At 45.6% G+C, this 12,500-nt stretch overlaps 1 protein-coding gene across 1 annotated transcript in view; it reads right to left on the bottom strand.

The window, feature by feature from the left end:
• The window catches only part of bgnb (biglycan b), a 68,697-nt gene that overhangs the window by 39,496 nt on the left and 16,701 nt on the right, over window positions 1–12,500 (bottom strand). The window lies entirely within an intron of this gene.

The raw sequence follows: 12,500 nt of genomic DNA, 5'->3' as shown, positions 1-12,500 counted from the left end.
CACCGCACCTTCTACCTGCACTAAACACACACACACACACACACACACACACACACACACACACACACACACACACACACACACACACACACACACACACACACACACACACACACACACACACACACACTGCTGCTGGTGTACTTGATAGACCTATTTTAATATTTATTTTTCTTCAAAATGCTACTATTACTATGTCAGAACGCTATAAAGGACTTTTAGGAAAAGCACAACAATTACCTCCTCTTATGTATGTTCTCTACAAGTCTTCTGTTGTCCAGTTTTGCACTTTAAATGTCTGTATGAGCACTGTCTATGTCCATACTGTCTTATGTCCATGTATAAGTACTGTCTATGTCTATACTGTCTATGTCCTTACCTAGATTAGTCTACGTCTGCATGGGAGTGCAAGAAATGTAATTTCAAATTCTTTGTATGACCAGTGCATGTAAAGAAATTGACAATAAAACCAACTTGACTTGACTCGACTTGACTTATTAGAATGTTCTATATTCTGTATTATATAGCAATAACATAGCAATATACTTCAATGATATTACTATGCATGTCACAAAAAAAACCTGTGTGCAGTATCCTTGTACCCTTGGATGGCAGAGAGAGATGGAGATGGAGGACATCTGCATGTCACAAATAAAAAGGCCTTGAACATTATCCTTGTACCTTTGGATGGCAGAGAGAGAGAGAGAGAGGGGGGACATCTGAATGGCAGACGGGCAGCCCACAGCTGTAGAGCAGGATGTGTCCCAGACCAACGTGTCCCTGCAGCAATCGCCACATCTTGATTGGGTTCTGCCCTTTCCGTTACCATGGCACTGTGATCTGGAATGGCGCCCAGAATCAGATTCAAGGGTGTGCAGTGCACAGACATTTTGGGAGGAAAGGTGCTGAAAGGGGGGAACGTCCAGCTGCCTTAAAGGGCAACTCCTGCCAATTTCAATGTGCTGTTGTATTGCTCATGCTACCCTTGACTTGTCAGTACCCGGTGACGCCACAGTTTTTGGCCCAGCCCTTTCCGAGATATGAGCTATTCTAATGGGGGCAACTTTTTTACATTTCAAAAAAAATACATATAGAGGCTTTGATCCATGAAGAATTTGTAGATTATCATGAAAACATGTGGACCTCAGTACATTGTGACAAAAAAAAAATTTCCATAAAGAATCCTCCAAAAAGGGCATTTCTTGTCCAGTAGAGCAAAGGGGCAGGTGCTTTAGCAGCACCTCGTCCCTATCTGTGCACGCCTATGTTAGTGAGTGCCAAGGAGGTCAGAGTACTACTACTGTGTACAGAGCACTTAACACAGACACTCAAGTGTCCCTCTCCTGGGAGGATAGTGAGAAGGAGAAGGTTTTGTGTCCCTTTTGTCCCTTTCTGAGCAGCACTGTATCACTGTCCACTGTGGACAACAAAACAATGTAGTGATGTGGTGGGGTTTTTCTTTTTAAACCAATGGCATTCGATGTCACAGGGCCAACTGTCAGAACTCCGGAGTTCCAAATATCCTGTTCTACAGTATCTCCTGAAGGACATAGTCAGACGGAATGTTGACAGAAATGGAACCATCTGGCGCGGAAATTCCAAGTTCTTCCCAATTGGAAGTTGATGGTCTGTTCTGAGAAGTAAATGACAGACAGACAGACAAACATGGACAGACAGACTCTGCACACACAGTCCTCCACAATGCCACACAGCAGCGGCTGTAAACATGACATATGACAATATATATAGGCTATTAGAGATGTACAGGATCCAAGATCCGGTTCCGGATCCGGCAGGATAATCAGGTTTTTCAGACTATCCGGATCCGGCAGGATCTTAAGCAGTAGATCCGGTATCCGGCAGTTACCTAAAAATCAGGATCTGGGGCATCTCTAGCCTAGGTTTTTCAGTCAGTCTTTCACAACCCCAAATGCTGCATGGAGTGAAAGCACTTTAGAAGCGGCCGTTGAAGGCAGTGTGGCAGTAAGTCAATGAGTCTTAAAAATAGTTTGCGCCAAGTAATAAAAAGGGCCCACGTGTGCGAGTTGGCTATGTGTTTCAACCCTTTCGTAGGATCCGGGATCCGGTTCCGGATCCGGCAGGATCTTAAGCAGTGGATCCGGTATCCGGCAGGATCCTAAAAATCAGGATCCGGTGCATCTCTAGTTGTTAGGGATTGGAATGTAGATCATAGGGTTGCAGGTTCCATCCCCACCCTTACCATTCCCTTTCCTCCCTCCACGGCTGAAGAGCCCTTGAGCAAGGCACCTAACCCTACCGTACATTGCTCCAGGGACTCTAACCAATACCCTGCTGCCATATCTGTAAGTCGATGTGGATGTGGCAGCTACAGTAAGTGTCATGTAATGTAATGTAAAATATGGCCGTAATACAGTGTTTCAGAAACTTTTTCAGACCGAGGACCACTTTGTCCCCCCACATTATGTTCAGGGACCGCCTGTTGATGGGTGCTAATTTGACACTGCTAATTTCGATGCAGATGACTTACTTTTTTATCCACATTCACAAGCTTGTCTTATTTTAGTGAAAATGCTATGTTTAGTTTTGTAATAATGTTACACATAAAGCTTACTGCTAGGTTGTCTTGGTAGAATAGAAATCCCCTCACGGACCACCTGCTCTCTGTCACGGACCACTAGTGGTCCCCGGACCACACTTTGAGAAACACTGCCGTAATACATCATTATGACATTGTGCAATAAATCAAATGCTGCACACTTGAGAGAAAGTGAACAATACAATTGTCTCAGAAATAACCAACACAACACTGGGGAGTACAGCATGTGCCACAATAACCTCTAAATGTGGGCCATAAAAACACAGCCAGCAGAAAGTTGATATGGGTGGTAAAGAAGGCAAATGCCATATGTGAGGATCTCTCACACACCTTACAGCAAGCATATGAGTTGTTGAACCCAGGTAGGAGGTTAAGGATGCCTTCGTTTAAGACAAACAGAGCCCGCCGATCATTTATACCTAATAGGATATCCATGTTAAATAAGACAACTGCAACTTAGACTGAATAGCACATTGCACTTTGGTACTAAATAACTGCACTTTACTGTGTTTAAGTTGGGTTTTTGTCAACCTGTCTTCTTGTCCTATAGAGGGGGGGGGGTTGTGTTTGTCTATTGTGTTCTTGTTTATTGTAATGTCTTTGTAATTGTATCAGATGCACTGAAAATGGCACAGAACAATTTTCCGAAATAAATTATCTATCTATCTATCTATCTATCTATCTATCTATCTATCTATCTATCTATCTATCTAATCGTCATTGTGTTGATGTGTTGATGAGATGTGCCTGAGAGCTTCTCTGTGCCATACTAATGTGACCAGCATCACTGCTTGCTTTTCCTCATTGTCTGAACTTAGTAATGATCGATGTGAGGTGCCTGTGGTGTGTGTGTATATGTAAGTGAGCAGTGTGTGTGTGTGTGTGTGAGAGAGAGAGAGAGAGAGAGAGAGAGAGAGAGAGAGAGTGAGAGTGTGTGTGTGTATGTGTGTGTGTGTGTGTGTGTGTGTGTGTGTGTGTGTGTGTGTGTGTGTGTGTGTGTGTGTGTGTGTGTGTGTGTGTGTGTGTGTGTGTGTGTGTGTGTGTGTGTGTGAATGTAAGTGAGCAGCGTGTGTGTGTGTGTGTGTGTGTGTGTGTGTGTGTGTGTGTGTGTGTGTGTGTGTGTGTGTGTGTGTGTGTGTGTGTGTGTGTGTGTGTGTGTGTGTGTGTGTGTGTGTGAGCAGCATGAGAGCATGGGAACATTTAACACCCCTGATCCCTCATCCCTGATTATTAGCCATCTATCTTCTCCTGTCACATCCCACACACACACACACGCACACGCACACACACGCACACACATGCACACGCACGCAGACACATACCCACCCTCTCTCATACACATACCACACACACACACACACACACACCTCTCTCTCTCTCTCTCTCTCTCTCTCTCTCTCTCTCTCACTCTCTCGCTCTCTCTTCCTCCCTCTCTCTCATTCTCTCTCTCTCTCTCTCTCTCTCTCTCTCTCTCTCTCTCTCTCTCTCTCCCCCTTCCTCCCCTTCTGTCTCTCCATCTCTCTCTCCCTCCCTCTCTCTCTCTCTGTCTCTCTCTATCTCTCTAAACTAAAGCCTCACTTATGAGGGGAGGGGATGTTTTCCTTGCTCTCCACTGCAGCTTCTAAATCCTGTCTCAGACACATCATCACACATCCCTTCACACATACCCTTACCCACACATCAGAATCAGAATCACACACACACACACACACACACACACACACACACACACAAATACATCAGAACCACGTACAAACACACATACTGACAAGCCAACTGACAAAAAGGCAGGACCAAAACATCAAAACATCCTCATTCACTTTCATTCACTTCACTAACAAAATAAGTCTTCAGCCGGACCTGCAGGGGGCAATCAATCATTGCAACAACAGCAAAGCACTCCAACAGACTTCCTGTCAAGAGGCGGGACTTCCTGTCAGACGGCCATCTTACACCTCAGTCCAACACATGTTGCAGAGGAGGAAGATGCAAATGTTTGTTAGGAGCAAAAGCTTTGAAAAGACTAACAAAACCTACTGAAGAGAGAAGTAAAATTATCCCTCAGTTAACCGGCCAAACGCAATTGGTAAGAGATGTCTTTTTCAATTATTACCTTGTGTTGGATGTGAAGAAGATGAACTTTTATCCTGCATGTATGCTTCACATGTGGACATTTGAAATGTTTGTTTAGGTGGCAACTGACTTCATTTAGTTGTTAATGAATAGCTAAATGTTCACTTGTTTACTAGTTTAAGTTTAATACTGGTTTGAATGTTTATTTGGAGAGCTAAACGCTGTTTATTCTCTATAGTGTAATTAGTGGCTCAAACTTTAGGATTGTTGGGAAGGTATATTTGATGCTTTATCTGGCTGGTTTCAACACTCCACTTAAACTCATTTGCATATCTTCTCATTTACTTAATTATGCAAGTTGCATATATTTATTTGTGATTTGATGCCAAACTTAAAGGGTTTCATATGACTGTAAATGCTAAGGCTAATTGTATTTGTGATTTGATGCCAAACTTAAAGGGTTTCATATGACTGTAAATGCTAAGGCTAATGCTAAGGTGCTACTTGTTTGGCTTGCTCTGCAAAGCCAACAGTTGTAATTACTTGGTAATTATTTTGTAAATACTTCATTTTGTACTTTAAACGTTAACATGGCGATTTATGTTTGAAAATAACACAATGTGTCTTCTGTTTTATGTTTTATGTTCAAGGTTTTCAACCTGATTGACCGATCGAACCCCTTCCACAACAAAACAACAAAGAACTTTAATAAAAACAACAAGGGGAACCTTCTGGTCTGAGTTGTTCCTTGCCCAGCCGGGCTCTTTTCAAGTTTGAGCAGTACTGAGGGGAATCCAAATTAAAAAAACCACCAAAACTTGACAGTTGAAAACCAGCGAGGCAACTCCGGCGGAGGATCAACGGCCTTCCGTCAACTTGTCTACGTGAGGAAGAACTGCAACAATGGCGGAAGACGCAACAGGGAAATCCATCAAACAGCTGAAAACTGTGAGAACTGTGGCAAAGACAGCCTTTACGAAGCAGGCAAACTACCTCACAAGAGTGACTGGATACCTGATGAAGTCGGAGCTTCAAGCAGAATTCAGGAAACTCTACACACTCTCCAGAGAAGTCAACGACGCAAACGACGGATACAAGCTTGGCCTACTAGCGGAGGCTGACGGAGAGGAAGGCGAGGAGGAGCTGGACTCCAAAGATGAAGCGGACCTTGCTAAGACCGAAGAAGACTGCAAAAGCAGACTGGAAGAAATCAGACACAACCTGCAGTCAAGTCTGTGGTCAAGGTACGCGGAGGAGGAACTCACCTTTGCCATCGAAGAGACAGTCAGCATGTGAGCATGCTCGCGGAATTACTGTGTCCTTCGCCAACAAAGACTCATATGAACACCAAGTGGAAACCGCAAAGCAACTTCTCACAGAGGCAGTGGCTGCATCTAAAGAGTGGGAAGAATGGATACCAAATGAGAATAAAGCTGAAGTGGATGGCAGGCTAAAAGGGCTAAGGAGGCTGAAGAACAACCTCGTGGCAAAAAAGGGCGAGTTCCTGACCTTGGAGAGAACTGCAGAAGAGGAGAGACGGAATTCAATCATCCAGGCCCAGTCAGCACCTCAGCCAGCCCAGCAACCTATTCTTAAAATAAAGCCCACCAGCCTGCCCAGATTCCATGGCTCAAAAAGGGAATTTTACCAATGGAGAAAAGACTGGGAAAATATGCAGCGGCAAGGCGAACCAACCGGCTCTGCGGAGGCTAAGAAGATGCAGCTCCTGGACAGCATTGAAGACAGGATCTGCAAAGACCTCCGGCTCTCCACATACAAGTCAGCAGAGGAAATGTTCAAGGTCCTGACAAACAGATTTGGAAACAAGACCACCATCGCCCTGGAGATTGTGGAAGAGCTGGAAAAGATCCCAGCTCTGAAATCGCACCAGCCCAGGAAGACGATCGAACTGATCCAGTCTATTGAAAAGGCCTTGAACGACCTCTCAGAACTTGGAAACACTGGAGCCATCAAAAACCCTCTCATCGTCAAGTCGATCGAGAGCAAGCTGCCAGGCATCATGAAGAGAGAGTGGCTAATCTTCATGGTCAATCCAACAAATGCAGTGACCCCAGACAACCACTTTGACAAGCTCCTAACTTACCTGAAAACCCAAGAAGAGGTATTGGAAAGACTTGAACAACTTGGAGTATGTGAGAAGCCAGACAAGTGGCCGGCTGACTCCAAGAAATATGCCTGGACCAAGTCCACAAGTAAAGAGGAATGCGTTGTCTGTGGTGACGAGCGGCATGCTGGAAAGCTCTTCTTCTGCAAGACGTTCAAGGAACTGAAGGTGAAGGACAAGCTGAGTGCTATGGAGAGTCTGGGAGCCTGCACAAAATGCCTGGAGAGTCATGATGAAGATGACGACTGCAAAGACACTTACCTGTGCAGAAAGCCGGGCTGCAGAGGAAGCCATCACTACCTCCTGTGCCAGCAAGGTGACCCTAAAAAGGACAACAAAGAAACTTCAAAATTAAACACGAGGAGTTACAAACTAACAGAAGAGCAACAACAATTTGTGTCGGAGCTGTCCCCTGAAATGGAAGAGAAGTTTAAAAGGGCCTTCACCAATCTCTCTGCGAGATCTCTCTGTACCGGCAAAAAAGTAAGTGCAGCTCAAGAACTCCCAGTTATCCTAATGCTCCTCAACGTCACCACCAATGCAGGACAAAAGATTGGCACTCTAATCGATTTAGCATCTGATACAAATTACATTACTCACCGTGCAGCTAGGAGACTTAATCTCAGAAGTGAAAAAATCACACTATTCGTCCAGGGAGTTGGAGGAATGGCCCTAAAAGTAAAGACGAGAAGGTACCATCTCAGAGTGAGAGTGAGAAACCCCAAAGGAACCGAAGGAGCACATGAACTCCTCTGCTATGGCCTAGAAGAAATTGCCAAGGTACACAAACAAGTTACACCCGATCAGTTGAAAAAATTCTTTCCAAAGACCAGCCTGGATGACCTGCACAGGCCAAACCAAATTGAACTGCTCATCAGCCATCGAGAGGGTCGTCTTGTACCGCAAAGAGAGAAGGTGGTCGGTGACCTTGTGCTGTGGGACGGCCCACTAGGGAAGACTGTCGGAGGAGCGCACCCGGACCTTTTTGAAAAAGTGGACGTAGCAACACACACATCAAAGACCCACTTCGCGCGATCCATGAGGGTCACGGCTGCGAAGTACAAAGAACTCTGCAATACAAATGGGATCACAGCGGAAACCAAAAGTACTGCAGCCAACAAAGAATTCCTCAACTTTTGGAAATGGGACAGTATTGGAGCAGCTTGTGAACCAAAGTGTGGAGGATGCAGATGTGGCAACTGCCAGCCAGGAGGAAAAGAAATGACGCTGAGTGAGGAAAGAGAACTGGAAATCATCAGGACAGGCCTCACCTACATAAACACTGACGATCACAGCAGTGAATCACACTGGGACACAAAGTACCCATGGATCGAAGATCCAACTTCTCTGCCCAACAACCGAAGTGGAGTGGAAGCCACTTTCCTGAGAACAGAGAAGCAACTCAAAAAAGAGCCGGAGTGGAAAGTGGCATATGCAGCTCAAGTACATGAAATGGTGGAAAGAGGAGCAGCAAAGAAGCTCACCAAAGACACAGTGGCCAACTGGACAGGACCAGTATGGTATGTCAGCCACTTGGTGGCGCCAAATCCACACTCCACCACAACACCTGTACGCCTGGTCTGGAATAGCAGCCAAAAGTTCAAGGGAACAAGCATGAACGATCTTCTGCTGAAAGGACCTGACGTCCTCAATCCAATCCGAGCAGTACTACTCAGGTTCAGAAGAGGTGTGCATGCCGCACTTGGAGACATCAAGAAGATGTATAATTCAGTGTGGTTGGAAGACCTGGAAATGCATCTTCACAGATTCCTCTGGAGAGACACCGAAGGGAGTGAACTTGAGGAGTATGCCATCACACGAGTAAACATCGGTGACCGGCCAGCAGGATGCATCGCTCAGCTGGCCATGAGAGAGACTGCCAAACTACCCATGTTCATTCACCTGGAGGAGGAGCGCAGGATCCTAGAGGAAGACTCCTATGTCGACGATGTACTTACCTCCCACAATGACCTGAAAAAGCTGGACAAAAATATCACTGGAGTTGAAAAAATCCTGAAAGCAGGCGGATTCGTCCTAAAGCCCTGGGTCCGGTCAGGCCAAAGTGGGAGGGACATGCTCACACCAGAAACACCAGCAAACAGATTCCTTATTCTCCCAAATCAAAGGAGAGAAGAAGATGACAAAGCCCTGGGAGTCGGCTATCTTGTTGAAAGTGACAAACTGTACCCAATGACCTCTGTAAACTTCTCGAAGAGGAGAAAGAAAATGAGAGTGGGTCAAAATCTCCTGGAGGAAGAGGTGAGAGTGAAAACCCCCAAGCCACTGACTAGAAGACAGCTCTTGAGCCAAGTAGCCAGCCTGTACGACCCAATAGGTCTTGTCACTCCTGCAAAACAGAAGGGTGCTATTTTAGTCAGGAGAGCCTTCCAGGAGGCGGGAACCAGCACAGCCAAAGACACCTGGGACAAGCCACTCTCAGAACAGTTGAGGGAAGAAGCAATCCAGCTTTTTGAAGAATACATCCGCCTCAGCCAAATAACCTTCCACAGAAGCCTCACACCATGTAACTGGACCAAAAAACCATGGGGGATAACATTCTCTGATGGCAGTGACCAGAGCTACGGAGCCGTGGTGTACTTCAGGTGGGAGACTGCACAAGGCATCGAAGTCAGACTCGTCGAGTCAAAAGCAAAGCTTACGCCACTCGACCAGAAGGGGGAAGCAGTCAAAGCTGAAATCTGTGGCGCTGTCTATGCTGTCCGCTTGAGAAGGTACATTGAGAAGCACACTCGGATGGAGATTGAAAAATGGCTCCACCTGCTGGACAGTCAAACTGTGCTAGGAGCAATCCAAAGAGACAGCTATGGATATCAGACATTCTTTGCAAACAGAGTCGGAGAAATCCAGAAGACCACATCCCCTGATGACTGGTGGTGGATCCAAGGACACCTCAATGTGGCAGACATCATAACAAGAGGTGCATCCCCAGAAGATCTCAAAGAGGATTCTGTGTGGCAGAATGGACCAGACTTCCTGAAACTACCTGTGGAAGAGTGGCCAAAAAAGTCTGCCAAAGATGTTGCAGCCCACGCCAGAGAAGGAATAAACAAGCTTCAAAGGAAGTCCTTCTCAGCAGCTCTGACCAGAGCGCAGCTCAAGAAAGCCACAAATGATGCGACATCTAGTGGTTCAAGTGACCAAGTGCCAGTCACAGGCAACAGAGGCACTGATGCTCAACAAAGCACTGCAGATGGGAAGGGGTCGAGGGCTCAACTCAGAAGACCACCAGCTGGTTCTGCAGTAAAGGAACTGATCAATGTCAGAAATTTCAGCAGCCTGACCAAGATGACCAGAGTTATCGCCTGGGTGTGGAAAGCTGCAATGAAGTGGAAAAAAATGCTGGGCAAAACCCAATCCACAAGTAAACCAAAGTGGGAGGTGCTCTCATCAGAAGAGCTAAAGTCCAGAGCCAAAAAAGCTGTACTTACCATCAGTGAGTATGAAGATGCACAGAGAGACCTCTTCCTCGCAGCACAAGATGGTGCATGCTTCCAAAACACCACCCTCAACAGACTGGCTGTGTACAAAGATGCAGAAACCGGACTCTTGTTGTGTGGAGGAAGATTTCAGATCTTTGATGACGACAAAACTACTGTACCAATCTTACCTTGTGATGCGTGGATATCCTCTCTTCTGGCACAAGAAGCTCACAATGCAAACCACGAGGAAATCGCAGCTACACTCCTGAGAATGAGAAAAAAAGCATGGATCGTAAAAGGCCGGAAACTGGCTCAGAAGATTGTGGACAATTGTGTGAAATGCAGAAAGGCCAGAGCAAAAAAGTGCCAGCAAATCATGAGTGACCTCCCATCCGAACGGCTAACACCAGCCAGGCCGTTTGAATTCACAACATTGGATCTCTTCGGGCCTTATGAAGTGAAGGATGAAGTGAAGAAGAAATCAAGGCTTAAGGTGTGGGGGTTAGTCTTCTGCTGTATGGCATCTCGAGCTCTGCACACAGATGTCGTAAGTGACCAGTCCTCTGAAGGTTTCCTGCTGGCCTACAAAAGATTCACAGCGCTAAGAGGACATCCAAAGAAGCTGTGGTCAGACCCAGGAAAAAACTTTGTGGGTGCCAGACCTGCTCTCAATGACCTGTACACCTTTCTCGACCAGCTGCAATCATCAGAGGTTGAGAATGAAGTCTCCAAGCATGGGACGGAATGGGGCTGGAAACTTCACCCCGCTGATTCTCCTCACCGGAATGGGGCTGCAGAGGCTGCTGTACGCACAGTGAAACGCGCTCTGCACAACCTGGGAGGAGACGGGTGTTTTACCTGGAGTGAGTTCCAAACCTTCCTCTACATGGCTGCAAACCTTGCCAATGAGAGACCCATAGATGCCAGAACTCAGAGCCGAGAAGACTGTGTAGAATACATCAGCCCAAATTCTCTTCTGCTTGGGAGAACAGGACCTAGAGGAGACCTCGGGAGCTTTGACTTTGATGGCTACTCCTACAAAAGGCTAAGAGCAATTCAAACAGAAGTTGACCGGTTCTGGAGGAAGTGGAGTCAGTTGGCGGGGCCCAATCTATTCATCAGGAGCAAGTGGCACACAACACACAGAAATGTAGCCACAGGAGACATTGTCTGGCTTGCCGACCAAAATGCACTGAGGAGTCAGTACAAACTGGCTAGAGTCATCAGTGTCAACCCTGACAAGAAGGGCATTGTCAGAGATGTTCATGTCCGAACCTTCCCCAGCTACCCAGTCTCAACCATGAAATCTGACCAAAGGTCAACAAGAAAACCTCTAACAAAAATCCCCTCTACAATTCTGCACAGGGATGTACGACGGGTCATTGTTCTGCTACCCATTGAAGAACAAGTCACCACCAAGCAACAATCAACAACAAACGAAAAGAAAACAAACACTTACCATCACCAACTCTTGTGACCTCTCTGGGTTCCAAAACCGAGAGGTCAAGTGGGAGGTGACAAGCCAACTGACAAAAAGGCAGGACCAAAACATCAAAACATCCTCATTCACTTTCATTCACTTCACTAACAAAATAAGTCTTCAGCCGGACCTGCAGGGGGCAATCAATCATTGCAACAACAGCAAAGCACTCCAACAGACTTCCTGTCAAGAGGCGGGACTTCCTGTCAGACGGCCATCTTACACCTCAGTCCAACACATGTTGCAGAGGAGGAAGATGCAAATGTTTGTTAGGAGCAAAAGCTTTGAAAAGACTAACAAAACCTACTGAAGAGAGAAGTAAAATTATCCCTCAGTTAACCGGCCAAACGCAATTGGTAAGAGATGTCTTTTTCAATTATTACCTTGTGTTGGATGTGAAGAAGATGAACTTTTATCCTGCATGTATGCTTCACATGTGGACATTTGAAATGTTTGTTTAGGTGGCAACTGACTTCATTTAGTTGTTAATGAATAGCTAAATGTTCACTTGTTTACTAGTTTAAGTTTAATACTGGTTTGAATGTTTATTTGAAGAGCTAAAAGCTGTTTATTCTCTATAGTGTAATTAGTGGCTCAAACTTTAGGATTGTTGGAAAGGTATATTTGATGCTTTATCTGGCTGGTTTCAACACTCCACTTAAACTCATTTGCATATCTTCTCATTTACTTAATTATGCAAGTTGCATATATTTATTTGTGATTTGATGCCAAACTTAAAGGGTTTCATATGACTGTAAATGCTAATGCTAATTGTATTTGTGATTTGATGCCAAACTTAAAGGG

Source organism: Engraulis encrasicolus, chromosome 10, assembly GCF_034702125.1.
Source record: "Engraulis encrasicolus isolate BLACKSEA-1 chromosome 10, IST_EnEncr_1.0, whole genome shotgun sequence".
NCBI lineage: Eukaryota > Metazoa > Chordata > Actinopteri > Clupeiformes > Engraulidae > Engraulis > Engraulis encrasicolus.
This window is presented reverse-complemented; position numbering and strand designations above follow the sequence as displayed.